The sequence below is a fragment of the Tachypleus tridentatus genome, chromosome 1 (genome assembly GCF_004210375.1).
Source record: "Tachypleus tridentatus isolate NWPU-2018 chromosome 1, ASM421037v1, whole genome shotgun sequence".
In the NCBI taxonomy this organism is placed as follows: Eukaryota; Metazoa; Arthropoda; class Merostomata; order Xiphosura; family Limulidae; genus Tachypleus; species Tachypleus tridentatus.
This window is the reverse complement of record NC_134825.1, coordinates 64,252,157-64,277,500: the sequence shown is the minus strand read 5'-3', so window position 1 is coordinate 64,277,500 and position 25,344 is coordinate 64,252,157. Positions and strand designations below refer to the sequence as shown.

General features: G+C 31.7%; 1 pseudogene across 1 annotated transcript in view; it reads right to left on the bottom strand.

Annotated features, from left to right (window-relative positions):
- Positions 1–462: 462 nt before the first annotated feature.
- LOC143250543 (suppressor of lurcher protein 1-like) overlaps positions 463–25,344 on the bottom strand; it is a 108,513-nt pseudogene continuing 83,631 nt past the window's right edge. Inside the window, exons 8-14 of the transcript XR_013028238.1 lie at positions 21,977–22,163; positions 10,845–11,038; positions 10,004–10,042; positions 9,288–9,455; positions 8,113–8,312; positions 6,054–6,089; positions 463–3,720 (exon numbers count right to left, since the gene is read on the bottom strand). The product of XR_013028238.1 is annotated as a suppressor of lurcher protein 1-like (transcript). The remainder of the gene's footprint in view (positions 3,721–6,053; positions 6,090–8,112; positions 8,313–9,287; positions 9,456–10,003; positions 10,043–10,844; positions 11,039–21,976; positions 22,164–25,344) is intronic.

Sequence of the window (25,344 nt, the reverse complement as noted above, 5' to 3'; positions counted from 1 at the left end):
ATATAATTTCAACCTATCTATTAACGAACTTCTCTACAAAATGTTTGTTTGGTTTTTGAATTTCGCGCAAAGCTAAACGAGGGTCATCTGCGCTAGTCGTCCATAATATTTTAGTGTAAGACCAGAGGGAAGACAACTGGTCATCATCACCAACCCTCAATTATTCGGCTACTCTTTTACAAACGATGAATAGGATTGAATGTCACATTACAACATCCACACGGCTGAAAGGGCATACATGTTTGGTGTGACGGGAATAAGAGCCTGTAATCCTGAAGTTACGAGTCAAGTGCCCTAACCACCTGACGATACTCCACAAAATAAGCTGATCTCATTACTTTACTAATCTTATAAGTTGTCAACAGAGCACAATTTTCTCTCCAACGTATACTAAATATCCCAGTTTTGTAAGTTATACATATGTATATATTCAGATAAATTAAAACACAAAATAATTAAAATACGCTAACAAATATATTGCTTTATTTTCTCTTTTTGCCTTTTTTTTTCTTCATTCACGTCATAATCATAAAATAACTCTGAAATGTTAGTCGAAACATACATTAATAAAAACAATAACCTATATGTCAAGTTTGAGTCTTTCATTATCAGAAAACACTTACTACAGGGTGTTCGGAAAGTTACTGTGCAGTTTTGTAATCATATGTCAATTCAGTTTATTTCAAGTCAGCAACTGATAGCGGTGTTTAGAAACAAAATAAGAAGGATCCAAACTTGTACTGATGCCAACAGGGGTCACTTTCAACATTGATTATAATTGTCATTCATACTTACCTCCTGTATTCTATATTGAAACATGTCTGTTAATAAATATATAAGTGCACAGTAACTTTCCGAACAACCTGTATAATATACAGAAAAATATGCAAATATGTTTACTAAATTATTCACAAATAAATGCAAGTTGCTGTTTCTAAAATCAGGAGCTTACGACATTAGATTTTTTTATCGATTCATAAAGTTACTGCTATAATGGATAAGTAACTATAGGAAAGAAAAATAAAAAACAACTATACATTATCCATATGCTACACCGATTATAATATTATAATTATAACAGACAAAAGTGGACATTTTTATTTTAAATAACTTGAGACTGGAGTTACCCAATCATTTAAAGAAATTATATTTTCAATAATAGAATTCAAATAAAAAAGTATTTGGAGTTCAAAACTAAATTACTTCATGAACATAAGTAGAGTTGTTATTTGTTTCTTTTCTTTCTAAAGAATTGTAAACTTACTCTGGAGACAGTTAACGCGTTCATATTGAAAAAGACAGGCTTAATATTTCTTAAAACTCCATACTCTTTAAATTTCCTAGTCACAAATGTTCTATATGAAGACTCTGTTTTGTAATAACCAGACTGGTCTTAATGCATAGAAAATTGTGCCTCATACCCTTATATAATAATACAACTGTAACACTAAGGACTAGCTTACAAAATAATTAGTTATAATAATTTCTGAAATCAATTTCCTATAAGGAGTGATGTTTTGCTGACAGTTAACTTTTTGGAATATACATACAACAAGTAATTAAATGTGTCTTGCGATTTCCCATAAGAATAAACTACAAAGATTTAGTGCAGATTTTAAGAAGTCCAATACATAGCTTGCATATCACATCTTCATATATGGCTTACCTTGAAAACATGATGTAAGTATCATAAACTGAACAATTTTGTAAAGAAAATACGAAAACTTATTTTTTCTTTCATTGAAATTAACTTTTGTACATGAAAGATGAAACTTATAATAAAGAATAGGCCACTTTACCATAACAATTTATATTTTAAGTGTAATAATGCATTATATTTAAGAAGCTTTCAGAACGGTTTATATATCAGATTTTGTGACAGTCCAGTCTACAAGTATCGTCTAAATTAGCAAATAAAGTGGACCTAGGTAACTATTGTAACGATATAGTCTAATCTATACTCAAGTGTGTATTTACTCCATCTGCAATTTTAAGCTATGTACTATGACATTTCCATATTCTTCGTTGTTGTGTGAAAAACGTGTGACTAACTATGGTTATGACTGTATGTTGTGAACTATCTTTTTGATAAAATTTGAATATCTTTTAGACATAACAATGTGAGTAAAAACTAAAACAGACAAATCAATGTTCGTTTCATAGTAATTATCGGTATATAAGATATAAATAGTAATCTCAGAAGGTTTCCTATAAGTGTCTGATACAGTGGAATTCCTAGAAGCTAGAAGGCAGACTATAATTTTGGTTCACAAAATACAATGACATCCAATAAAATATATCTACTTTCATAAATGTGATTTCATATCATGCATAAGGAACATAAAGTTATGCAACTCAATGCACAATATAAATATTACTTTACCTTTCGGTAAACGCAGTATATTATGTTTTATAGAATTTTTGCAACTCGTGTAAACTCACATAAAATACCTTCGCTGTTGGATTTGACGTTTTGCTTTAAACCAGCAACAGGAACATTGTCAGTATTATGTTACTGCGTATATGCTTTTTATATTAAAGTTTGATTATTCATTATTCCTTCATAGTTGATGGCTGAAATAAAATTCTGTAGTTGTAATAAATATTTTTAGGTATCACACTCCTCGAAGTTATTATTGTCACCTAACTGCCTTTAATTACACGAAGTTAAAATGAACCACATCATTGACTCTAATACGTGATGAAAGAGTACAGAACAATGGAGCACTGTGAACACAGAAACAGACATAGATTCGATTCTTACTGATACCTTACAAGGTAGAACTTTTTAACATACAATACTTTCATTACAGTTACAGCTCCAGAGTGATAGACAAAGCGTAATTATCATTGGTATCACTTTTGTAATCTATCTTAATTAAACTGTCTGAGAAGAAACGAACTTGTGGAACACAGTGGTTCAATTCACACCAGAAGAAATGTATATTGATTTTAAAAAATTCCTTATACTGATTGCAAAAAGTTTAATTTTTTCCGCCCCCGTCTTCAAGTGTACGTCACTGAAACTGACAAGTTTTTTATATCATCGTTATAAAACATACAGTGCGTCTTTGCAAGTTCATTCTAGAAATAGACTTTTATTGGCATTCTCTTACGTATTTTCTTCCTTGTTTTCATTTATGAATAACGTTTCGGATTGCCTTAATCTTTCCAGCATAGAAGTCATGTTTCCGTAATATAGCGGTAATGATAAATACCTTACTTCTTAGAAATGTTCTGACGCATTAAGTATAAGCAACATGTTAATGTTAGTCCTGTCTTATTGACCAACTGTAGTTTGTTCAATATTGCCTATTTCATTAAAGTGTAGTTTAATAAATACAGAGCATTTCCTGAATCTTTTCCTAATACAGAACAGATAAAACAAATGCAACCATGTAATATACTCTATCTAATATTTGGAAACACGTTGACATGTAAATAGCATCTTGAGCATCAAAGTCCTTAGTGCTTTTTAGAGCACAAACAATTGTGAGAATGTTATGGAAAATCTCCCAACATCTTCTTAAGATTACTAGTTCGAGATGAAAGAGTCTTAGAGTCAGATCGCATTATAAAATTCACGACTGTCTATCTTGGGTCTTCGACACATATGAATTTTTATAATCTATGGTTCGTTATTTTCCCTTTATGGGGCTATTAAAAACAGGGCAAACATCATCAGTACTGGAATCACACCTATTTTCCACGGGGCTAATCCTGAAAAATATGAAAAAATAATAATTGTTTGAAAGCATTCAGAAACAATTTTCTAACATGTTTTTAAAGTCTACTGAATACTGTAATAAACATAGAAAACAAAAGTCTGTCCAAATTCAATAATGAGGTATCTTAGTGTGTTTATTTTAAATATTTTTATGAGTTTGAAACATTACTTTGTTTTACAATGCGAATATGTTAATAATGTTAATATCTATATCCAAAGTTGACAAAACCATTTATGACAAAATAGTAAAAAAAATAATGAGTTAACGTAAATCAAAGAGCCTACTGATTGGGAGAGAACAACAGATGAAATATGCTTATATGATAAATGACTTTATACAGCCTGCGAATATCCCAATAGACATCTACTTCAGTAAGAATAATATTTTATTAAAGGAACATCACGAAACAACAGCTACAAGCGCACCATTAGTATATTGTGGATCTGCTCGTTGCTGTACTTAAAGCAGAAATATAATTACATATCGAATTTACAAAATCTGAAACCTGTATCTATAGGATTGTATCCCAATTTTAATAAAGAACTCGGCTGAAGGTGTCACTATAAGTTGACATTAGAGAAAGATAATGTCGTAATATTCAAGACATCGTTTTGATTAAACTGGATTTTCATCTTGCATGAAAACACCTATTTGTTAGGCAAGCTGATCGTCAGTACGACAGGTCAAGCTCAAGAATAGTGATTTATAGAGCAGCAGTGACCTGGTTTATCCTCAAACCACAGGTTATAATTATCTAAGTCTCCAAACGACTCTCAACATCTTGGTTTACATAATATTAAGAAAAACGTTCCCGAAGTATGGATGAGTCTACTGCCAGGAGTTTTCTAAATCTGGAACGTGGGAAAAAAATTACAGTGTGCCAAAAGCAAGCAAATGAGACAGTATAGTTGATGGCCACTGTTGTTAATATTGGTTGCTAATGATGTTGGTGCACACTTGTAAGTGTCCTGCAAAAATAGTGGCTGTTTGACATGAGCCACCTAAGCGTTTAAATGTCATTTATCATGAACTCAAAATTTAAGCGTTTAAATGTCATTTATACTGCGTAATAAAACTCTTTAGTCAATATCTGGTAACTTACATTCAGATAAATCTCTAAATATATAATTAATTATTACGATTGGTTTGTTTTGAATTTCGCGCAAAGCTACATGACAGCTATCTGCGCTAGCCGTTCCTACTTTAGCAGTGTAAAACTAGAGGGAGGGCAGCTAGTCATCGCCACCCAACGCCAACTCTTGGGCTACTCTTTTATCAATGAATATTGGGATTGAGCGCAACATTATAACATCCCCACGGCTGAGTATTTGTGATGTGACGTGGATCCGAACCCGCGATCCTCGGATTAGGAATCGAGTACCTTAGCCGCTTGGCCATGCCGGGCCTAATTTACAACTGACAACCAAGACGTTGAAGTACATTTATCACATTAAAAAGCAGTCAACAAAATTCTAACTTAAATTGATATTATGTACTAAAAAGTTCTCAAGCGAGTGTTCAACCAACTACCATAGTCATCTTAAAACACAGGCGACAAACAATAAGGCAATTTGTACGTTTGTTTTTAAAGACGTAGACTGTGGTTTTGTCTTTTACTACAATTTTTATTGCTGTTTTAAATCGCAAGTACTAGACATACTCTAAATAAGACAATTAATTCTGTCTCATCTAATTGATAATATACGGTTCCTATTGATCAACACTCTGAAAATGTATTTGCTAAATAATATAATGCCCAGGATAAATTCCGTGTGCTGTTGACGACAGAGCGCACGTTGAATTGGTACCAGTTGTTGGCTAACAAAGATTTTAATTGTTTGTATCGCCATCTGTTGTTGAAAATGATAAAACAATATTGTTAAATATTATAAAAACCAAATAGCAAAAAAAAACAGGGAGACATTTTTCCCATCTTATAAAATGCAGGTTTTATTAATTTTGTATAACAAGAACAAATGTACCATATATTTTTACTCGTTTCTACTTTAAATTACTCAAAGGTTTTAAATTTGTTCACTTTATTGTTATGTTTGCTGTGAGTATGTGTTTTCTTATAGCAAAGCCACATCTGGCTATCTGCAGAGTCCACCGTGGGGAATCAAAACCCTGATTTTAGTGACGTAAGTCCGTAGACTTACCACTGTACCAGTTGGGACTATAAAATCTTCTTTCTTGAACATTTATTTCTTTATTTCCTATATAAACTTATTGTACTTATGAAATTGTGCCAATACACTCACATTCCTTAACTCGAGGGCTAGACACTATGTAAATTAACAAAATAGACATACAATAGATACTTACTTTCTATGCCTGAAATTCTCTTGACAGTAAGAGGATCTGAAATTTAGTTGAATAGAAAAATAATATCTAAGAATTTCCCAAACTTAACTAATGTAACTATAAATAAAAAAATCACAATTAACTATTTAAACTCTGATTGAAACAATCTATTTTTAGAGACACGTCCAACAGCTTTAGTTTACTCTAGAAAAATATTTTCTAATTAATTAATCTCTTATTAAATTACATGAATGTTACTTGATGTTTCAATAGGTATAATAAAACCAGAAACCAGTTTTATTTAAAATATATATCACTGATACAGTCAATAGTTATTGTTAAACTATTTGAGAACTAAAATATTTGTCAGTACAAACCTCACATATTCCTGAAATTCTCTTGAAAGTAAAAGGACCTCAGATATAATTATATATAAATAAAGTCTTAAAAAGTTTCTAAAATTTTAGTAATGTAACCGAAATTAGAATATTGTAATGTGCTAATGAAGTATTACTGTTACAGTTTAATTCTTGGACATTATAAAACACCCCTGGACGTTACCATGGTTCCTTTATCAGTAAGTTTATAAAAATACGAGAAAAGACGATAATACGACTTTTATCAGACACAAAAAAGAAGCAATAAAGGTCACCATCTTATAACAAAAGAAAAGGTACAAGAGCTATTACTGTGTTGTTACGTGATCACTGGAGCTCGTGCAGTGGAATGTTGAGATTACACTTTTTGTAAATAATAAATTAATGTCACAGTATCAGAATATACTAAGATATAAGAAATATTTGATGCTTTTGCCAAACAGAGCTATGAAAATGACGGCACTAAATAAGTGTCATCAAAGTTAGCTGTAACATAATACTATGAAAAATATAACTAACCACAGTTGTAACCAAATTGAATAGAAGACTGGATTGATGGAAGATAGCAGAAGGTTGTTACAAATGGAGTTCAGTCAAACTGGATTAATGTCACCAGTGAGGTACCTCAGGGCTCAGTGTTAGGACCTTTACTTTTTTTTTTATTTACATCAATGTCATAGATGAAGAAATAATCAACAAATTTCTCGGATTTCTAGAATGACATTAAGGTTTTTGATGCCGCTAGTTGTGAAAAGGGTGCTGCTTTACAAAAGGATTTACATTATTTATTGAGTTGGACAAATAAATGATGGTAGATAGGTTTTAATTATAATAAATGTGGGATAATGTATAATGGTTTATCATAATTTGAATTATAAGTATAATTATAATTATAGGTATAATTTCGATTGGAATAACCTTAACAATGCTATGATAGGAAAGGATCATTGCGTAGTAGTCGATCAATATTTTAAGTCATCCAAATAGTGTGATTTTGCTAGTGGTAGGACAAACAGGATGTTGGATTGTATCTATAAAATGCAAGTCTAAAGAGGTTATAATTTTATTGTACACGTCACTGGTTAAGCCTTATTTAGTATATTTTGTTCTGTCTTTGACTCCTTAACTTAGAAAAGACATCGAATTTTTCTAAATGGTTCAGTAAAGGGTTACTAGAATGGTGCCTAGGATGGAGGTGTTGTCATATGAGAGGCTGAAATCTCTCAAATTATTTTCTCTTGAAAACAAGAGGGTTAGGGGGATCTGGTTAAGGTGTTTAAATTTGTAAAGGGGATTAATGGTATATATGCATCATTTTTTTCACGTTTAACAGTTATAATAATAATAGTAAGACACGGAAATACTAATATAAACTTTGGCAGTATGGGACTCATTTTCAACTAAGACAGTTTTATTTTTCTAACGAGGTGGTTTGCCTCTGGAATGGGTTGCCTACAAATGTTGTAGAGACAATACATTTCAGTGAGTTTAAGAACAAGTTTTTTAATTATATGAATGATAATGGTTGGCTTTAAGGGTTTCTTTAGTTAATTCAGTTTAGAGTGTGGAATAGATGAGATAGATCAGTAGGTTCCACGTTCTGTTACGATACGCACGAGAAATATTTCCTTCACTTTCTCGCTAACTTATTTGTTAAATTTTGTGTTTTATTATTGTAGCAACAGATTTAAAACGTAACTCACCTACATAGTTTCTAAATTGGTAGAAAGCTTCAAACCCTGTTCCATCAAATTTGCTGTTGGACTTAAAAGCGACTCGAAAAAAATCTCCGTCTGATTCGATTATTTTAGGTTTCTTCCCTCCACAGTACCTAGGAATTTTTCTATCCACAGTTCTAAAGTTGGAAAATTCGACGAAGTCACTGGCCAAGTCAGTTGTACACCTATGTCCATTACAGTGCGTTTACATTATTATGTGCCACAGCTGTTTCTTTATTTAATGTTAAATAAAAGTGTTCCTTTACATAATTTCATAAGCTAGCTTATAGTGAAGAATAATTACATTAATCACTAAAATGTTTCTTTTGTTTGAAATAAAAGCTAATATCTTGGTTTCGAATTTATTTGATTTGTTTTGAATTTCGCGCAAAGATATTTAATGGCTACCTGCACTAATTATCCATAATTTGGCAGTGATAGGCGAGAAGGAAGACAGCTGGCCAACACCGTCCACCGCTAAAACTTGGGCTATTTTTTGTCTAACCAATAGTGGGATTCACTGTAAAGATTATAACGCCACCACTACGAAAAGTGTGACGGATTCAACTCCCTGACCCTCAACCCTAATCACCACGCTGTCATGTCAACTGTTCTCTATCAGGACTTTTTTCATCACTCCAGTAGTTGACATTCATCTTTTTTTTAAGTATTTGAAGGACAACAGTATGTTTTGCTTTGAATTTTATTATTGTTTCCAAACACTAAAACTTCACAAACTTTGTTTTGAATTTCGCGGAAAGCTGTACGAGTGCTATCTGCGCTAATTGTCCCTAATTTAGCAGTGTAAGAGTAGAGGGAAGGCAGCTAGCCATCACTACTATCCGCCAAATCTTAGGCTAATCTTTTACCAACGAATAGTGAGATTAACCGTCACATTATAACGCCCCAACAGTTGAATGGGCGAGCATGTTTAGTGTGAGGGGGATTCGAACCCATGACCCTCAGATTACGAGTCGAGCGCCTTAACCACCTGGTCATACAGGCCCATTTATAACTGATAAAAACCACTTACAATAACTGAAATCAATCGAATTAAAACATAGTTCGCACAACTATAGAATTTATTTACTTAAAATATCAAAATATTCTAATATTTAAAACGTATGTTACGTTTTTTTTAATTTTGTTGCACAACTTACGGTGATACACCCTCTACATCGAAGTAAGCAAACATTAAAGTGATGCGTTCGCTCTTTCGACCATAAAAAAGTAATGACATTCAGTAGCTCGAGGATAAAGACCAGGGTAGTTTGGTGAAGTGAATGTACCATTTGTTCTCTTTGTGCTGTTAAAGATGAATCCACACACTGAAAAATAAAAAAAAAATCAACCTATTTCTGTTGTTGTGTATCCTAAGGATATGTTGAAATTTGCGGGATAATTAATTTTCCTTTCGTAATACTGAAAGAAAATATTTAAATTAATTCACAAAGTTCTTGTTCGTTGGATTATGAACCGGAAAAAATGCGCTTTTCTATGTGAACAAAAACTTAATAAATAAAGTTCTGAGATTAAATGAGCATATTTGATGATTAATTTAACTTACATTTTTAGGACTATAAATCACTTAAATTCGTTAGTTGTTATACAATTTTACTTATTATTTTTAATGGCAGTAATTATCTGTAACAATAAGTATTTAACTGTTGTATTTAAATAGATAAAGTGATGCGACGTAACACTTTAGGTATTACATAGAGCAATTAAAATGAAGTTACTAGTTGACTTTGTAATATCACGTCTTATATTTAAAGCTTTAAAATTTTAATAAAGCGCTGCTAAAAAAAATTCAAATTAGTAATTTTATTTTCTTAACCTATGTTAATTTCTAAGTGAAAGTAAAATGATATAATACCTTGTTGAGGATCTTGTTCTCCGGCAGTGATTCCAAAGTCTTGAAATAAAATAAAAATAAATAAGCGAAAAGAATCACCTAATCAAATGCTACAATTTAATTTCTTCTGGCTGAAACATGTCATGAATGACCTGTTTGTCTTTATGTAAAAATTGTGCAAAAAGCCCCAATCTTTGGATGATTTTGTAAGTGTATTTTTTACACGTTATTATACGTACGTGACATAAGCTTATCTGATAAAATATATCCCACGATATTGTCATAGGTCAACATAGACTATTGGTAAGAACTTATTTACTAATACATCTGTTAATAATCCTAAGTACTTAAATATAAATGTTTCAAGGTGTGGAATTTTATAAGTGAAATAATCCAATGGCCTCTATTTTAAGCAACTTTTATAAATTGCTACAAACATTACAGAAAAAAAATAATAAATGTATTGGCTTCAATAGAAAGTTGGAACTTTCAGGGACTGTTAAACTGAGGACATTTCAAGCTGTAAGTGTAAATCTTCATCAAGTCTTCAAAATCGGCAACAGTTCGTAACGTCGCATCTTCAATGTAAGTTTCTCATCTAGGCTTTAAGATGATATTACCATTTTTCAGCGTCACAAAGATTGCTCCGAAATGATACGTTTTATAACATATAGGAGCATATTGAAATTATCTCATAAAATAGAAAATTAAATAAAACGAAAAATACACTAGATAATTTCTAGTATCACCTAAAACCATGTTTCGCTCACAGGCACTCTACCTATAAAAATACACGTATCATGTATAGTAATATCACATACGGATGGCAATATCACATAATGTATGATAAATCAATGCTTACTGGTGACAAATCGGTAAATGGCACGAAAACCCCGTAGATTTGACTGAGTCTGATAACTTTTGAATTCCACTGACATTGATGGTCCGTTAGACATTAGTTGAGGGGGGAGGACATTACCACAGAAGTTGTTCAGCCTCTCTTTTTGTCCATTGATAGTAATAAATACCATGACTGCATCAACTGGACCAGCACAGCTGTAAGGAACAAGAAACGACTGAATTAGACTACAACTAAAGTTTAGCTTGCTTCATTTATATTGTGAAATAGATCAATTTTATATGACGAAAATTGTATGTGAAATGGTAATTATCTGTCTGTGTACATGCTCATGTATGTTTGTATGTCTTTTCTTGTTTACACGTCTACAGTTATAGATTGTATATCTCTCTTTCTACATATATACACACACTCATTAGAATTAGCTAGTTGTCCGTCTATAACTATTAAACTATTTATTTATGACATTAACGTAGAAAATACAGATATAAGATGAGTTTATTATCAGATAAACGCTTAAAAATACAATATTTTACAATTTATATAGCACATGTTTCATAAAAGATAAAAATTATTCGTTGTAGTTGCTGATATACATAATCAACTTGTTATTCGTTTGATAATTTGCACAATATTTCTTGAGCATTATGTTAACACGTCTCAGAGTGGTTACCAGCCAGCCTCACCACCAAAAAACGACATATGTTTGTCAACTTCAGGCAATGAGGTGGAGATGATGACGTCAACGTTTCTATAGGTGAATGAAATTATTAAGATTCAGTGTTCCTATATATTCTATATGTAGCAATAGAACGGGTCGAGGTCATTGACAGGCATATGACAAAGGTCAGTTCTGAGTTAACCATAATGCGTTGTCGCTATTTATATATTTAAAATATAGTTGAACATGAAAATAAACTGTTAAAACTCTACATGTTCATACCTCGAGTCTTGCACTTTACATAAAAACACAAAATGTGTGTTTGTTTGTTCTGAATTTTGCACAAAGCTACACGAAGGTTATCTGCGCTAGTCGTCCATAACTTAGCAATAATAGTGGAAAGGTCGATAATCAACACCATACACCGCTAACTCGGGGCTATTCTTTTACCAACGACTAGTTGGATTGACTGTAACATTATAACGCCCCACGGCTGGAAAGGCTAGTGTGTTTAGTGGAACAAGAATTCTAACGTACGACCCACGGATTACAAGTCGAACACTCTAACCGCCTGGCCAAACTGGGCTACAGAAAGCTTAATGGGCAGTTTTGAAATTTTGATAAACACTAGGAAATGATTTTCTGTTTTTAAGTTGATCTAGAACTCATTTATTTGTCATTTGATACTATTATTGTTTACAAATATAACTCACCAAAATTTATATAGAGCCTATCTTCTTCAAGATATAATTATTTAGATATGGTAGGGTTTTTTATCTTAATCATCAAAAACTATTATAAGATTTACGAAAATTTAGTAAAACTCACTGTTGTAACAGTTATAAAGTCATAACACATTACTAGACAGTTCAAATTAGCTTATAGTTACCAATGTTATTTTATTAAAGAATAATTTGTGTCTAATAGAGATAAGAAAATATTATCCCCTTTAAAGGTAGTTTTGCGATCACTGACAAAAAGATTCTTTCAATGTTGAATAGGTGTGCAACATGGAACATATTGTCACTGCAGTGTTATATCTGTCAATGAAAGATACTGAATGAGACTTTTTACCAGCTGGTAATGTTATATCTAAAGTTAAATACCTTAATAAATGATGTAACGTTAATTACTGATATGATATTTTCACCAATACTTTAACAGATTCTCGGTTGACACAAAATAAAAGCTGGTAACTTAGAAAAAAAAAAAGGAAATCATTTCCTAGTGTACCATCAAATATTGAGAATTTCTTAAATACACATTTAACGTTCTGTATTTTTACGTAAACTTCAAGAGTCATCTAAACACGTTGTTGTATGTCTGGTATAGCAGACACCATTTGTATACACCAAACCTCTTGTCCTGGGATTACGAAACTTAGAAGCATATCACAAAATAAAAAATATCTACTTTAATATTCATGGCACTTATTTTTCTAAATATAGATTGAAGTAACAAAGTATTTAATAGATTCTCTGTCTTTTACATTGTACTAGAGCCACAGTTAGCGTTTGCTGTTGTTATATATCAGATGAAACATATTAATTTTTATCATTACATGATAGAAAACAGGTTGTTTCTGAAGTAGTGGCCATGTACCTAACGAACAAAGGTCAGTAAGAGAGCTAACTGAGTAGAACGTATACAATAATTTTATCTTAACTGTAAAGTTAATTTAATCTTGAAAATCCAGTATTTATAATTCACGAATATTATAGTTTGTGTTACTTGTAAATATCAAATGTTATCGAGTTGCCAACTTCTCAGAGAAATTTAATCCTTAGATGAATTTGAAGAACACAGTCCAACTTGTTATATGATGAACAATACTAACTAATTACACCTTCAAGATTTAAATTATGTATAGATCTTGGTGTGTTGTAATTTTGAAGTTATATTTAAATGACAAACATATGAGTTCTAAATCGAAAACAGAAAGTGGTACCTTAACAGCAGAAAATAAGTTCTTAATATACCATCAAATATTGAGAACTTCATAAATGTATATAAATTTGTTTTCTGACTGTTATGTTCTGTAACATACAAAATCCATTCTTCATTGTCTGGGTAAAATTATGGTGAACATACAGCTTTGGTTTGGTTGCAACACATATTCTGTAATGATATATATTTTGGATTAAATATGATGAATTTGTAAAATGAGAAAGACAGTACAGTTTATTGTAAGAAAGGCCAAACAATGTGAAAGATAGTATAGTTTATTCTAAGAAAGGCCAAACAATGAGAAAGACAGTACAGTTTATTGTAAGAAAGGCCAAACAATGTGAAAGACAATATAGTTTATTCTAAGAAAGGCCAAACGATGTGAAAGACAATATAGTTTATTGTAAGAAAGGCCAAACAATGTGAAAACAATATAGTTTATTGTAAGAAAGACCAAACAATGTGAAAGACAGTACAGTTTATTGTAAGAAAGGCCAAACAAAAATATTTTGTTAAGAATCTTTATTATTATATCACTTATTTTTACAACTTATGTTTCTTCTTAAAATCTTCAAAGGTAAGAAACATGCATATTATTTTTGATAAACTTTGGATAATGTCATCTTTCTTCACGGTATCACTAAAAGCTTCATTGATAGGACCTGATAAATTTAGTTGTGTTACTGTTTAATTAAACGTATATTGAACAATACGTTCATTCACCCTTGTCAATACAGATATAAAATACAACCATACACATTCAACATAATTTAACGTGTTACCAGAACGGTGAGTTTGACTAAGATCGTCGATTTCACATGCTTCACGCTGTTCTTTCTTGAGTATTTGTAAAATACGGTACGTTTTCAGCATATGTATTAATAAATCAGTTACATCTAATTATTCACTTTCTTTTCATTATGAACTATAGCATTTAAGCAAGTATTAAAATGAGAAATGTATGCACAAAAAGTTTGCCTTTCTAAAATTGATAAGACACAGAAAACCTTATCACATGTCATAATAGTCAAATCAACACACCAACAAAATAGAGAGTGTTAATTCACACATTAACAACACAAAATATACAATTCCGTCATTCCAGAAGAAAATATTGATCAGTTTTATTCTGTACAGCTACACTAATGTTTCAGATCCACTGTTTAAATTATTTACATTCTGTTGAAGGAAAAGTAATACTTTTGTTGGTTGGATATAATTTTGATATAATTTTGATATAATTTTCCTTTTCCAAATCTTTGAACTGCCAAATGTGGATATTCAAGTTATTATGATAAGTTGATAGAGTGATGTCATGGTCGTTCCTAATAGGATAGACATGAGATCAACCAGGTGTTTCCTCAAGTTGTATAATAGTAGGGGAACCTAAATGTTGTCAGTCCTGTTTTACTGGTTCATCTTCACATCTGTATCTGATTTCTTTTGCCATTTCCTTAATGTCAGCAGCAATTCTTCTTTTTGCAAAAGACTGAAATATGATACATAACTAGTGAAACACAGCAACGGTATTTGTTAATATAATGAATATGACAGAAAAAAAACACATTACTCTGTCAAAGAAACAGAAATTAGATTTATAAGCAAAGAAATATACGTTATGAATACTTACATTTTAAGGGTTTGTTCTTTCTTTTTCCGTAGTTGTAGAACTTCAGTCTTATTATACTGATGAAAGACAAGTTATTTATAGTCGAAAAGTAAACCAGGTTTGATTGAACTTTAGTATGTTTGTTGTAGACTTATGTTAAATATTAGAATATCTTTAAACTTGTAACCAGGTTTATCAACATTAATTAGAAACACATAAAACTATCCCCATACGAGTACACACAACAATAATTCGTTGTAATGTATAATAAAATCATAACTCTTATACTAATGTAGAAAATATTCGATTATAAATTTGAACCGTTTATATTTAATATCAAATATATTAATAAGTAGTAATAATGTATCATAATGGATTTAGTCAACTCAGAACTGACTTTCTTTTCATTTCTTGTCAATGACTTTGGCCCATTCTGTTGCTATGCAATATTTCATTTGATATATAGAAATAATGAATATTAGGTGTTACCAGAGTGTTGCATTGTATCTGTTAGTTATGGTTGCATCATCTGAAACAACGATGAAAATTATAACATTGTTAGATTAAAATAATAATTAAACTGACCTTTTGACCGACTGTTGTAAAGTACAAGAATTGTTTACTATCATTTATAAATTATATAACATCTTACATACTGAACTGGAATAACCATAATTTGTACAAAAGCTAATCCAATAAAATTAGAAAATGTGATCCTTATATGATACTGGTGTACCTGAAGTTTTGTAAAATATGTATAATTTTGTTAATTTTATTTATATAATAGTATTATACGTTTGTTTAGAATTTAGCTACTTAAGGGCTAGCAGCACTAGCCACCCCTAATTTAGCAATATAAGGCTAGAGGAAAGGCAGTTAATTATCACCCCCACAGCCAACTTTGGGGCTACTCTTTTACCAATGAATAGTGGGATTGACCGTGGCATTATAATGCCCTCACGACTGAAAGAGTGGGCATGTTTTGTGTGACGAAAATTCGAGCCCCTGACCCTCAGACTGCGAGTCGCGCGCCCTAGCCACCAGGTCATGCTGGGTCAATGACCAAGTGATTACCTCTATATTTCCTCACAAAGAGTAACTTTGATGGGAGGCAGAAGTTTACTGCAAACTTTTATGAATTTTAATAGCATAAAACGTCAAATAAATTAGAAATGCTGCAAAGTTAAATAGGTTTTGTAACAATAAAGTTAAAGAGCAGATAGTTTATTTATTACATTTAATTCTAACAAAATGGAAGGAATAAAATCATACATAGAGGAGTAACATAAGGATATGTCTTATGCCATACATTATAAAATGCATTATATGTGAATATATATATTTATAAAGTAAAACTATAAGTTGAATTATATAGAGAATTAAATAAGCGTCTTCTTCAGAGTGATAAAGCATGTAAAACATATTGGTTATGATAACTGCCTGATTCAAATAACGGATAATATGTACGAAATGATATATGTTATAATAGTTGTCTCATTGATTTGTGAAAACAAAATAGCAAGTGTGTTAAAATCCTACTGAACAATAGATGCGTTGTCTGTCTAAAATAGCAATATTCTTAGTAAGACCTTGTAATGATAACATCTTCAGCCCATAGAAACGCTGTAAAAGATATATAAGTGAAATGGCATATTTTGTCAAGAACAATAAAAAACGTAGTTACATATATTGGATAAAGATCCACTAACAAAATCCAAGCTTTTGTGTTAAATTGTTGCATGATATTTAAATAAGCATCCTTTTCAGGATAACAATTATAAAAAGTATATCTCAATATACAAACTAAAACTGTAATCAGCCTATAGAAATGCTATCAGCCTTTGTTAACTAAACATAATATAAATAAATATATAAATTAAAACAAAAACGTAACCTGAGATATATATAACGCTCTTTCAGACTGTCAGTCTTTGTGAACTGTCTTCAATGCTTTAATTATAAAGTGAAACGGAATTAAATCTAACAACTGGTGACACGTTGAAACACTGTATGATGAAATCATCACAGCGGCCTAGCAGCAAGAAGTTGAACTCTATTTGCAATCCTCCATGACTATCTTATCCAGTACCATCATCTGCCTACAAAATTCTTAGTATCAACATCCGTCTATTGTAATAGGAAATAATTGTAAAACCTTAGTAACACCATACGCCTATAGAATTTCAACAACACCATCCACATCCACATTTTAGTAACACAGCTCTATTATAGTAACAGGTCCTTTGTTATTGAACTCTAATATCGTTCCTCTCTAAAGTAGTTGCATCTTTTGGTAAAGCTTCGTAGAATTACGACGTCATCATTTCTGATGTCCATGACTTCATCATCACAGATGTCTTTGACGTCATACTCTCTGCGTCATACCTTTTGACGTAAGCAGTGAGCCATATTTTTTAATCAACAGAAGGAGAACACAAGTAATAAAAAAGATTATTTTTCTACTTTGAACACAAATTTCAAAACATAAATAGAGTCTATCAACTTCGTTACTTAGAACTAAATAATCTGTATTATCATAAAAATACCAATGTCTCGAATTATACATTGATGCCACATAACGAAATCTGAAATGTAATGAATGTCGGAGATCTCAAAGGAAACAACACTTCGTAAAAAGACTATTTGAATACTTGGTCTTTAACTTCAGTGTGAATTGTAAGTTTTGTCAACATAAGCGCTTGAAAAACGATCCTAAGAATCCAATCAAATAGTTAGTTGTACGCTGTTAAGCACAAAGTTACAAAGTTCTGCCAACAATAAGTATCTAAATTAATTTTAGTATTGAAGCCTCAAACTGATCCGCCAGGAGACTCAAACAGATAGAGACGTAATGTTCAGTGTAGAACAGAGGAAGTAAAGAAAAATATGCCATAAGTCAGCGATAAAGGAAGAGCTGGGATCGATACTTCAAGCAAGGCCCTGAAGAGAGCTTTCTTTTCAAACTTTACATTTACATCTCATGTTGCCAATATTCCTTATACGAAGTGTCTTTTCGTTTCTGCAAATCTTTGTTCTATGTATTACTTTGCCCTTTTCTACTCAAGCGTATTCAAGTACATTTTAATGTTCTGAAAACCATTGAGTTGCTGTTACCTTCTGACACGTGACGAAATTAATGAAACCTGGATCAAACACGTGCCTCTTTACAACTTTCGGGATACGTGATACTCCGTTCACATGTGTAAGACCAGGATAGAATGCAGTCAGTAATCAGTATTTCTCTCTGTTCAACCGTGGGCTCGGTATGGCCAGGTGGTTGGGGCGCTAAACTCGTAAAAAAATTAGGGCCGTGGGTTCGAATCCCCTTCGGACCAAACATGCTTGTCCTTTCAGCCGTGGGGGCGTTGTAATGTGACGGTCAATCCCACTATTCGTTGGTAAAAGAGTAGCTCAACAGTTGGCGGTGCGTGGTGATGACTAGCTGCCTCCCCTCTATTCTAAATTAGGGGCGGCCATCGCAAGTCTCCCTCATGTAGCTTTACGTAAAATTCAAAACAAAAACAATTCAAGTGCTGCCAGTGTAGAGAGCACTTTACACAGATACTACTTCATACGTATAAAGATTGCAGTATCTTAGCAAGTGCTCTGTAATATCGTGCATGAACACCTATCACTTCGTATAAAGTAATTTATTTAGATACACCTAAATAAAATTTAATTTTCTTATTTCTCCTGATAACATAATTAAATAATAGATTTTGATATTTATCTTCTGCTGTCTTTGTACCACACGTACAGTTCGTCCATAGAAATCTATTTAGAACTTTAAGAATAAAAAAATGATAATAATATCAACCGTTGGAATCTTTACGAGGACTGAAAGGAAAAGAGTTATTAACGCATGAGTATTTCACCTTCACGAATTGTTACGCTTATCTTATTCGGCAATCTCATTATAATTATTAAAAAATACGAGTGAAGAAAAGACGTTTTTTTCAAAAAAGGAAGTAAATGTAAGGATGACTAGCATCGAACCTTCAAAACATCTCTACGTAACAGTACAGGCACACGGTGTAGAAAATGTTAACTGACAAAAGTTCGATATATTTTGTTGTTATATTTACTGACATTCATAGAATTTGTGACTCAGTCATTACATAGATATTGTTATAAACTAAAAAACACACTCTAGAGTATTATAAAGTACTACGACCCATGGAGAAGATATTTAGGTCACCCTTGAGATGATCAATCCCAGCTATTTCTATATTTTCCCCAATGGCATAGTGGCACGTCTGCGAACTCACACCTCTAGGAATCGGGTTTCAAAACCCCTTCTAGTCAGAGCACAGATAGCCAATGTTGTAGCTTTGTGATTTATTCCAAATAAGCAATCAGTCAATTAATCAACTATCCCTACAGAGGCACTGCTATCGTCTGCCTAATATACAACATGCTGTGGAAAGGAATTAATGAAAGTTATGTGAGAACAGTATCAGAAAAAAATAAAGGAAATAAATAGGTTTGTAAGTGAAGATTACTGTGTTATAATGAATTATTTAACTAAAATCAAACCGTATTACATGAAACTATGGGCAGAACATACTCTAAATGACGAGTAAGTTAAATACTAAAAGTAGTTTCAATAAATCTTAGTATTATAAGTCTATATTTAATAGTTTCATTTTTATCTCTTCAAGTTATTTTTTATTTCCATTATTTTAAAGTTAATAGTTTTTATTTATGTTATGATTCTGTTATATTTTTAACTATACAAAACTTGAGTAGGTGGTTAGAGCGCTGAGGGTTGTCTGTTCGAATCCCCTACATATCAAACATGCTCACTCTTTCAGCCGTGGGGCGTTATAATGTACAGTCAATCCCACTATTCGTTGGTAAAAGAGTAATCCAAGAGTTGGCGGTGGGTGGTGATGACTAACAGCTTTCCCTCTAATCTTACACTGAAAAATTAAAGACGGCTAGAGCAGATAGCCCTCGTGTAGCTTTGCGCAAAATCCAAAAAACAAATAAACAATATAAAAAAATTCCTGCATAGATATATTAAATTCAGAGAACTCAAGTTTGAATTTTAATAAAAATTTATAAAACTATAAATTAGCTACCTTTTTCTTAATAACAATATGACGACTATATTGTTTTAAACTTTTAAGAAAAACTTGATAACGCTATTTCCTAGGAACCGATTTTTATGTATTTACAAAACTCGCATTGTTTAACGCGAATTAGCAAAAATAAACAGATTTAAAAACCTTGGTATATAGCATAAGTTCCAAGACATTATTTCAAGTATGTTGATTTATAAACAACAAAATGTATTTACTCTCACAATAATAAAACATAAAAAACAACATCATGAGAAGGAAAGGAAGACATGGTTCTTACAGAAAAGTTACTTTTTGATAAAAACAAAGAAACAGTAGAAATTATGGAAAACTGTTTTCAACTGAGGTAAAAATTAGATTTATACATGACTTACATGTACTTCAAAACTGAAGTACATCATAAACCTTAAGAATACCAAACTCTTCAAGATAAAATTAAACATAGTTTTAAAGAAGTTGTAAATGAAGTGAACTGATTAAAACATATGAGCATATACTTTTAGGCGTAGATCCAACTCGGTGTGTTTTGACAATGAACAAGACGCCTTGTGGGCAATGACTTGTAGCAAATAAAAATTAATCTGAAACCCTATTTTATTTAACTTGACATCAGTATTAAACTGGTTAAAGGAGAGTGCGGGAAAATACTTGTGACAAAATATGTGTCACTTTTGTCGTGACTAAAAACGTCTTGCTGTTTCATTAGCGTAGATGTTTTACACCTCTGTAATTTTATCTTAAGTTACAACATGGCTGTACACTCGATTATATTCAAATATATATGGTTTTCTACAAACGACTTTAAAAATCTATTTCTATGTGGCTTCGTCACTGAAAAGATGCATGAGAATAATGAATAAAACGTGAGCACAACATGAGATTTTTTTGGGGTACTTTTGCGTGGTAAACCTATATTGTAGGAAAATCCATAAAAAGTTTGAGGGATCAGATTTTGTAAGAATTAAGTTTCTAGTAGGAAAATATCTTAAGAATAATAAATGTATATAAATATGATTTTGAGTATATTACTTTAACAGCCACGACGCTATAAGTTATGTTGGAATCCCCAAAAAGTATAATAAAATATATTTAAAAACCGTTTTGAAATCGATAAACCCATTTACTTTTAATATATGCGTATTAAGAAGTGTAAACTTTAATCAACCAGATTTTGAATAGAATGTTTACAAGATAAAAATAAATTATATTTATTTAGAATAAAGCGCTTTAAAATAACAAACACTAACGTAGTAATTTTTAAGTATATTTAAGGAATTGCAAAAAGTTGAATATAAATATACTACTTTTGAATATAGTGTTATAAGAACTACAAATTCACATAAAACGCTTGTACAACCACGGACGTACAACCTAATTACTTTGTAATATATTATATCAGGAAATATAGAGTTATAATTTACTTTTTTGAAAATTATTTTAATTATCATAAATATTTAGTATTTGTAATCAGTATCTGCCTTTTGTCAAAACCACAAACTGTTACTTACAACTCATAATTTTCGTATTACGGAGAATACCCCTTAGAAATATCCTTTTTAAATAATTAGTGTATTATATTAAATCTACAATTACTCCACTCTTAATCTGATTATTTTGGGACTAAAAATATAAAACTCAGTATTAGTACTATTTGTAATGACTGTATATAAATCTAACTACGTATGATAATCTCTAATTATTAAAATAATAAACCCACAACTGATTTAGTAATGCGAATAAAATAAAATAATTAAATATCACAAAATGATATCTCTAAGGAATATATATTAATACTTTGATCACTATGATAATTAAACCAAAGGTATATATTTACTCTTTAATGTCCTCACTGGGAAGATAAAGATTGAAGTCAGAAAAAAGAATCTGGATTCTTTCTCTCCCTCTGGCGGTGAAGTGATAAATACAGTGAAAGTTGGCAGGGTAAGGCTTTGGGTAGCCTGGTGTAGTGAAGGAGTCATTCTTTGATGTGTCACTGTTAATCCACTGTTGACAAGGCGGTACTGTTGGATGAGAAAAAACTAATAAACATAACTAATTAAGTCATTACATATATATGAAAATGTGAGACTGAAACTTACTAATCAACACATTTATAGTTCATAAATAAAAGTTCAATTTTCTTTTCTATATTTTTTCTATCTCTAGATGTGTTTGTTAATAATGTTAATTTTTACATATTTTTTGCAGAATAGAATAAAGAATCGGTTCATGTAGATGAATACAATAAAACTGTGCATGGGCTAATGAGATTTCACGTCAAAGAATACAAAATGATGTAGTATAGTCGATAGAACAGCCGTATAAACGTATATATCTAATATATGAAGTGTGTGTCTGTTTATTCGCACCTTTCAGCCATCTTGTTCCGGATACGTTTCGACATTTCTTAATCAATCAGCACCAAACTTGCCATAGTGATATAGAACGACATGAGGAAGGTCGTGAAAGGTGTAGGGATTGATTCCCCCTACCTTCTATATAAAAAAAACATCGATCGTATGTATCTATTCCTTATATGTTTCCAAATTTCTTGATCAATCAATACCCATCTTGAAAAAGTAATACAGGAGGAAATGAGGAAAGTCATGAAGGGATAGACCCCCTCTTATTTCATGTCTTATTTCGGAAAAAAAATCAAATCAGTACAACTTGACAGAGTAATACAGGATGATATGAAAAATGTCGTGGAGGGGTTGTACCCCCATCTATTATATATCCATATTGATAGAATTCTGTAAATAGTTTATATATTTAGAAACGGCTGAAATGGGTAGAGAAGGCACTAATTTATAATTATCTGTTTCTAATAATGTATCCCTAGCAAATAACCTATAACTCTGTATTTCAAAGAAATTCCTCTCGTCAAAACTAAGTTAGCCAGGTTTCAGTTATTTCGATCATACTAAAATCCTCTGTTTCGACTTATAGTTTTACAATAATAACAACAGAGTTCGCTCTTCTACATAGTGCTTTCTCTATCCATTCCAGCCGTTTTTATGTATATAATTTTCTCTACAAATGGGTTTCTCGTCATCACTGATCTGTAAATAGTTTGTGTTTCGTTCCACTGTTGGTACATTTATGTGTTTTCCATTGGTACAGAGGTAAGTCTACGGATTTACAACACTAAAATCAGGGGTTCGATTCACCTTGGTAGACTTAGCAGATAACCCAATGTGGCTTTGCTATAAAAAAAAACACACACACACATCTTTATGTATTTTATTACGCTTTTAATGTTTATCAGGTTAACAAAAAATATAGAAGCCCAATTTCCAATCATTTCCTGCATATGACTTTTGTTTCACTGGTCCAGTAAGTGTACGTATATATATTTATTTGTTATTTTAACTCAAAAACAAGCAGGATCAAAAATAAACAAAAACAATGCATCATCTTGAAACATCCCAGGGTACAGCCTCAAAGTAGGATTATAAAATACAGTTGATGCGACTCTTTTTGTTTAATTTGTTTTTGTTTTGGCTTGTTTATGAGCTATGACAAAGTAAAATAATTAGTCAAAGGTTTCAATTTGCTGTTTTTAACGCAGTCCTTCCTTATATGATTTTACATATTTTACTATTTAGCTTCATTAAAATGTAATTATTTTCAGTAATGTATATATATATATATTTATATGATGCTAGATTTCATAAGTTATATCGTAGAGATTCTAGTAACCTTTTTTTGTGTTTGTTTGTTTTTCTGGTTCTTGTCACAAATGACTGAACGTTTTGAATATCTACTGTTGAGGCTTGAAAGTCACAAAATTGTGGATAACGTTTAATATTTGTTTGTTCTGAATGTTCTTACGGAGCTACAAAAGAACTATCTGCGCTAAACTCCGGTTTCTTTTTGTTAACTTACCAGAATCAGTAGTCATTTAACACCACCCACTACCAGCTCTTGAGTTACTTTAATCAAACAGTTAGGGTTTATTATCGTTCTTATCAGGTAACCATGGCTACAAAATACGGAATGAATTTTTGTGACAACGGATGCAATCCATAAGCCTACGGATTAACATCCAAACATACTAACCATCAGTGCACACCCAACCCATATTTTGTACAGATAACCCTTAAACACGTATACAAAATTATACACAACCCAGAACCAAGCGTGAGAAACAAAGTCTCTCTCCGGAGATCAATATCTTTTAATTAATATTACTATTATGACATTGATTATTGTAAGCTTCACATTTATCGTGTAACTTTTGTCAGCAACAAATACCAAAAACTGTAAAGCACATGTTGGCAATTTCAACAAGAATGTTAGAACTGGAAATAGTCGTCTGAATAACAATTAAAACACAATATGAACGTAGCTTAACTGCCATATAATATACATAAAAGCGAACTAGCCACTAACCACAGGACATTGTTTGGAAGACTTAAGAAACTGATCATTTTCTTCAATAACACTATTAGTTATTCCCAACAAAATTATACTCATTACAATTACGATATCCTATAGGAATCGCCTTGCATTTATTATAATTAAGAACCATCTATCATTTATTTGCTTCACTGATAAAATAATCCCAACCTTTTGTACAGCAGTAGTATCCTTCACATAGCCAGCAACGCCCAAAACCTTAATACCGTCAACAAATTTAAATAACTTACTGACTTCTTTTATCTATGTCATTGATTTAAATCAAAAAGAGCAAAGATCCTAATTCGTAACGTTAATCCAGTTCGACAGAATTCCATTTATAACAACCCTTTGCTATCTTCCATCTTTCATTCTTCTTTCCAATGAGCCAACCAACCATCGGATAGTTTACCTGTTATATGGCACCTTGTACAATGTTTTCTAAAAATCCACATACATCAAACCAGAACTCGTATCCTCCACATCTACATAAGTAACCCCTTCAAATAATATTTGTTTGCTTTTTGAACTTCGCGCAAAGCTACTCGACGGCTATCTGCGCTAGCCGTCCATAATTTATTAGTGTAAGACTAGAGGGAAGGCAGCTAGTCATCACCACCCACCGCCAACTCTTGGGCCACTCTTTTACCAGCGAATAGTGGGATTGACCGTCACTTTATTACGCACCCAAGGCTGAAAGGGCAAGCATGTTTGGTGCGACCGAGATTCGAACCCGCGACCCTCAGATTACGAGTCGAACGCCTTAACCCACCTGGCCATGCCGGGCCTCAAATAATGTCA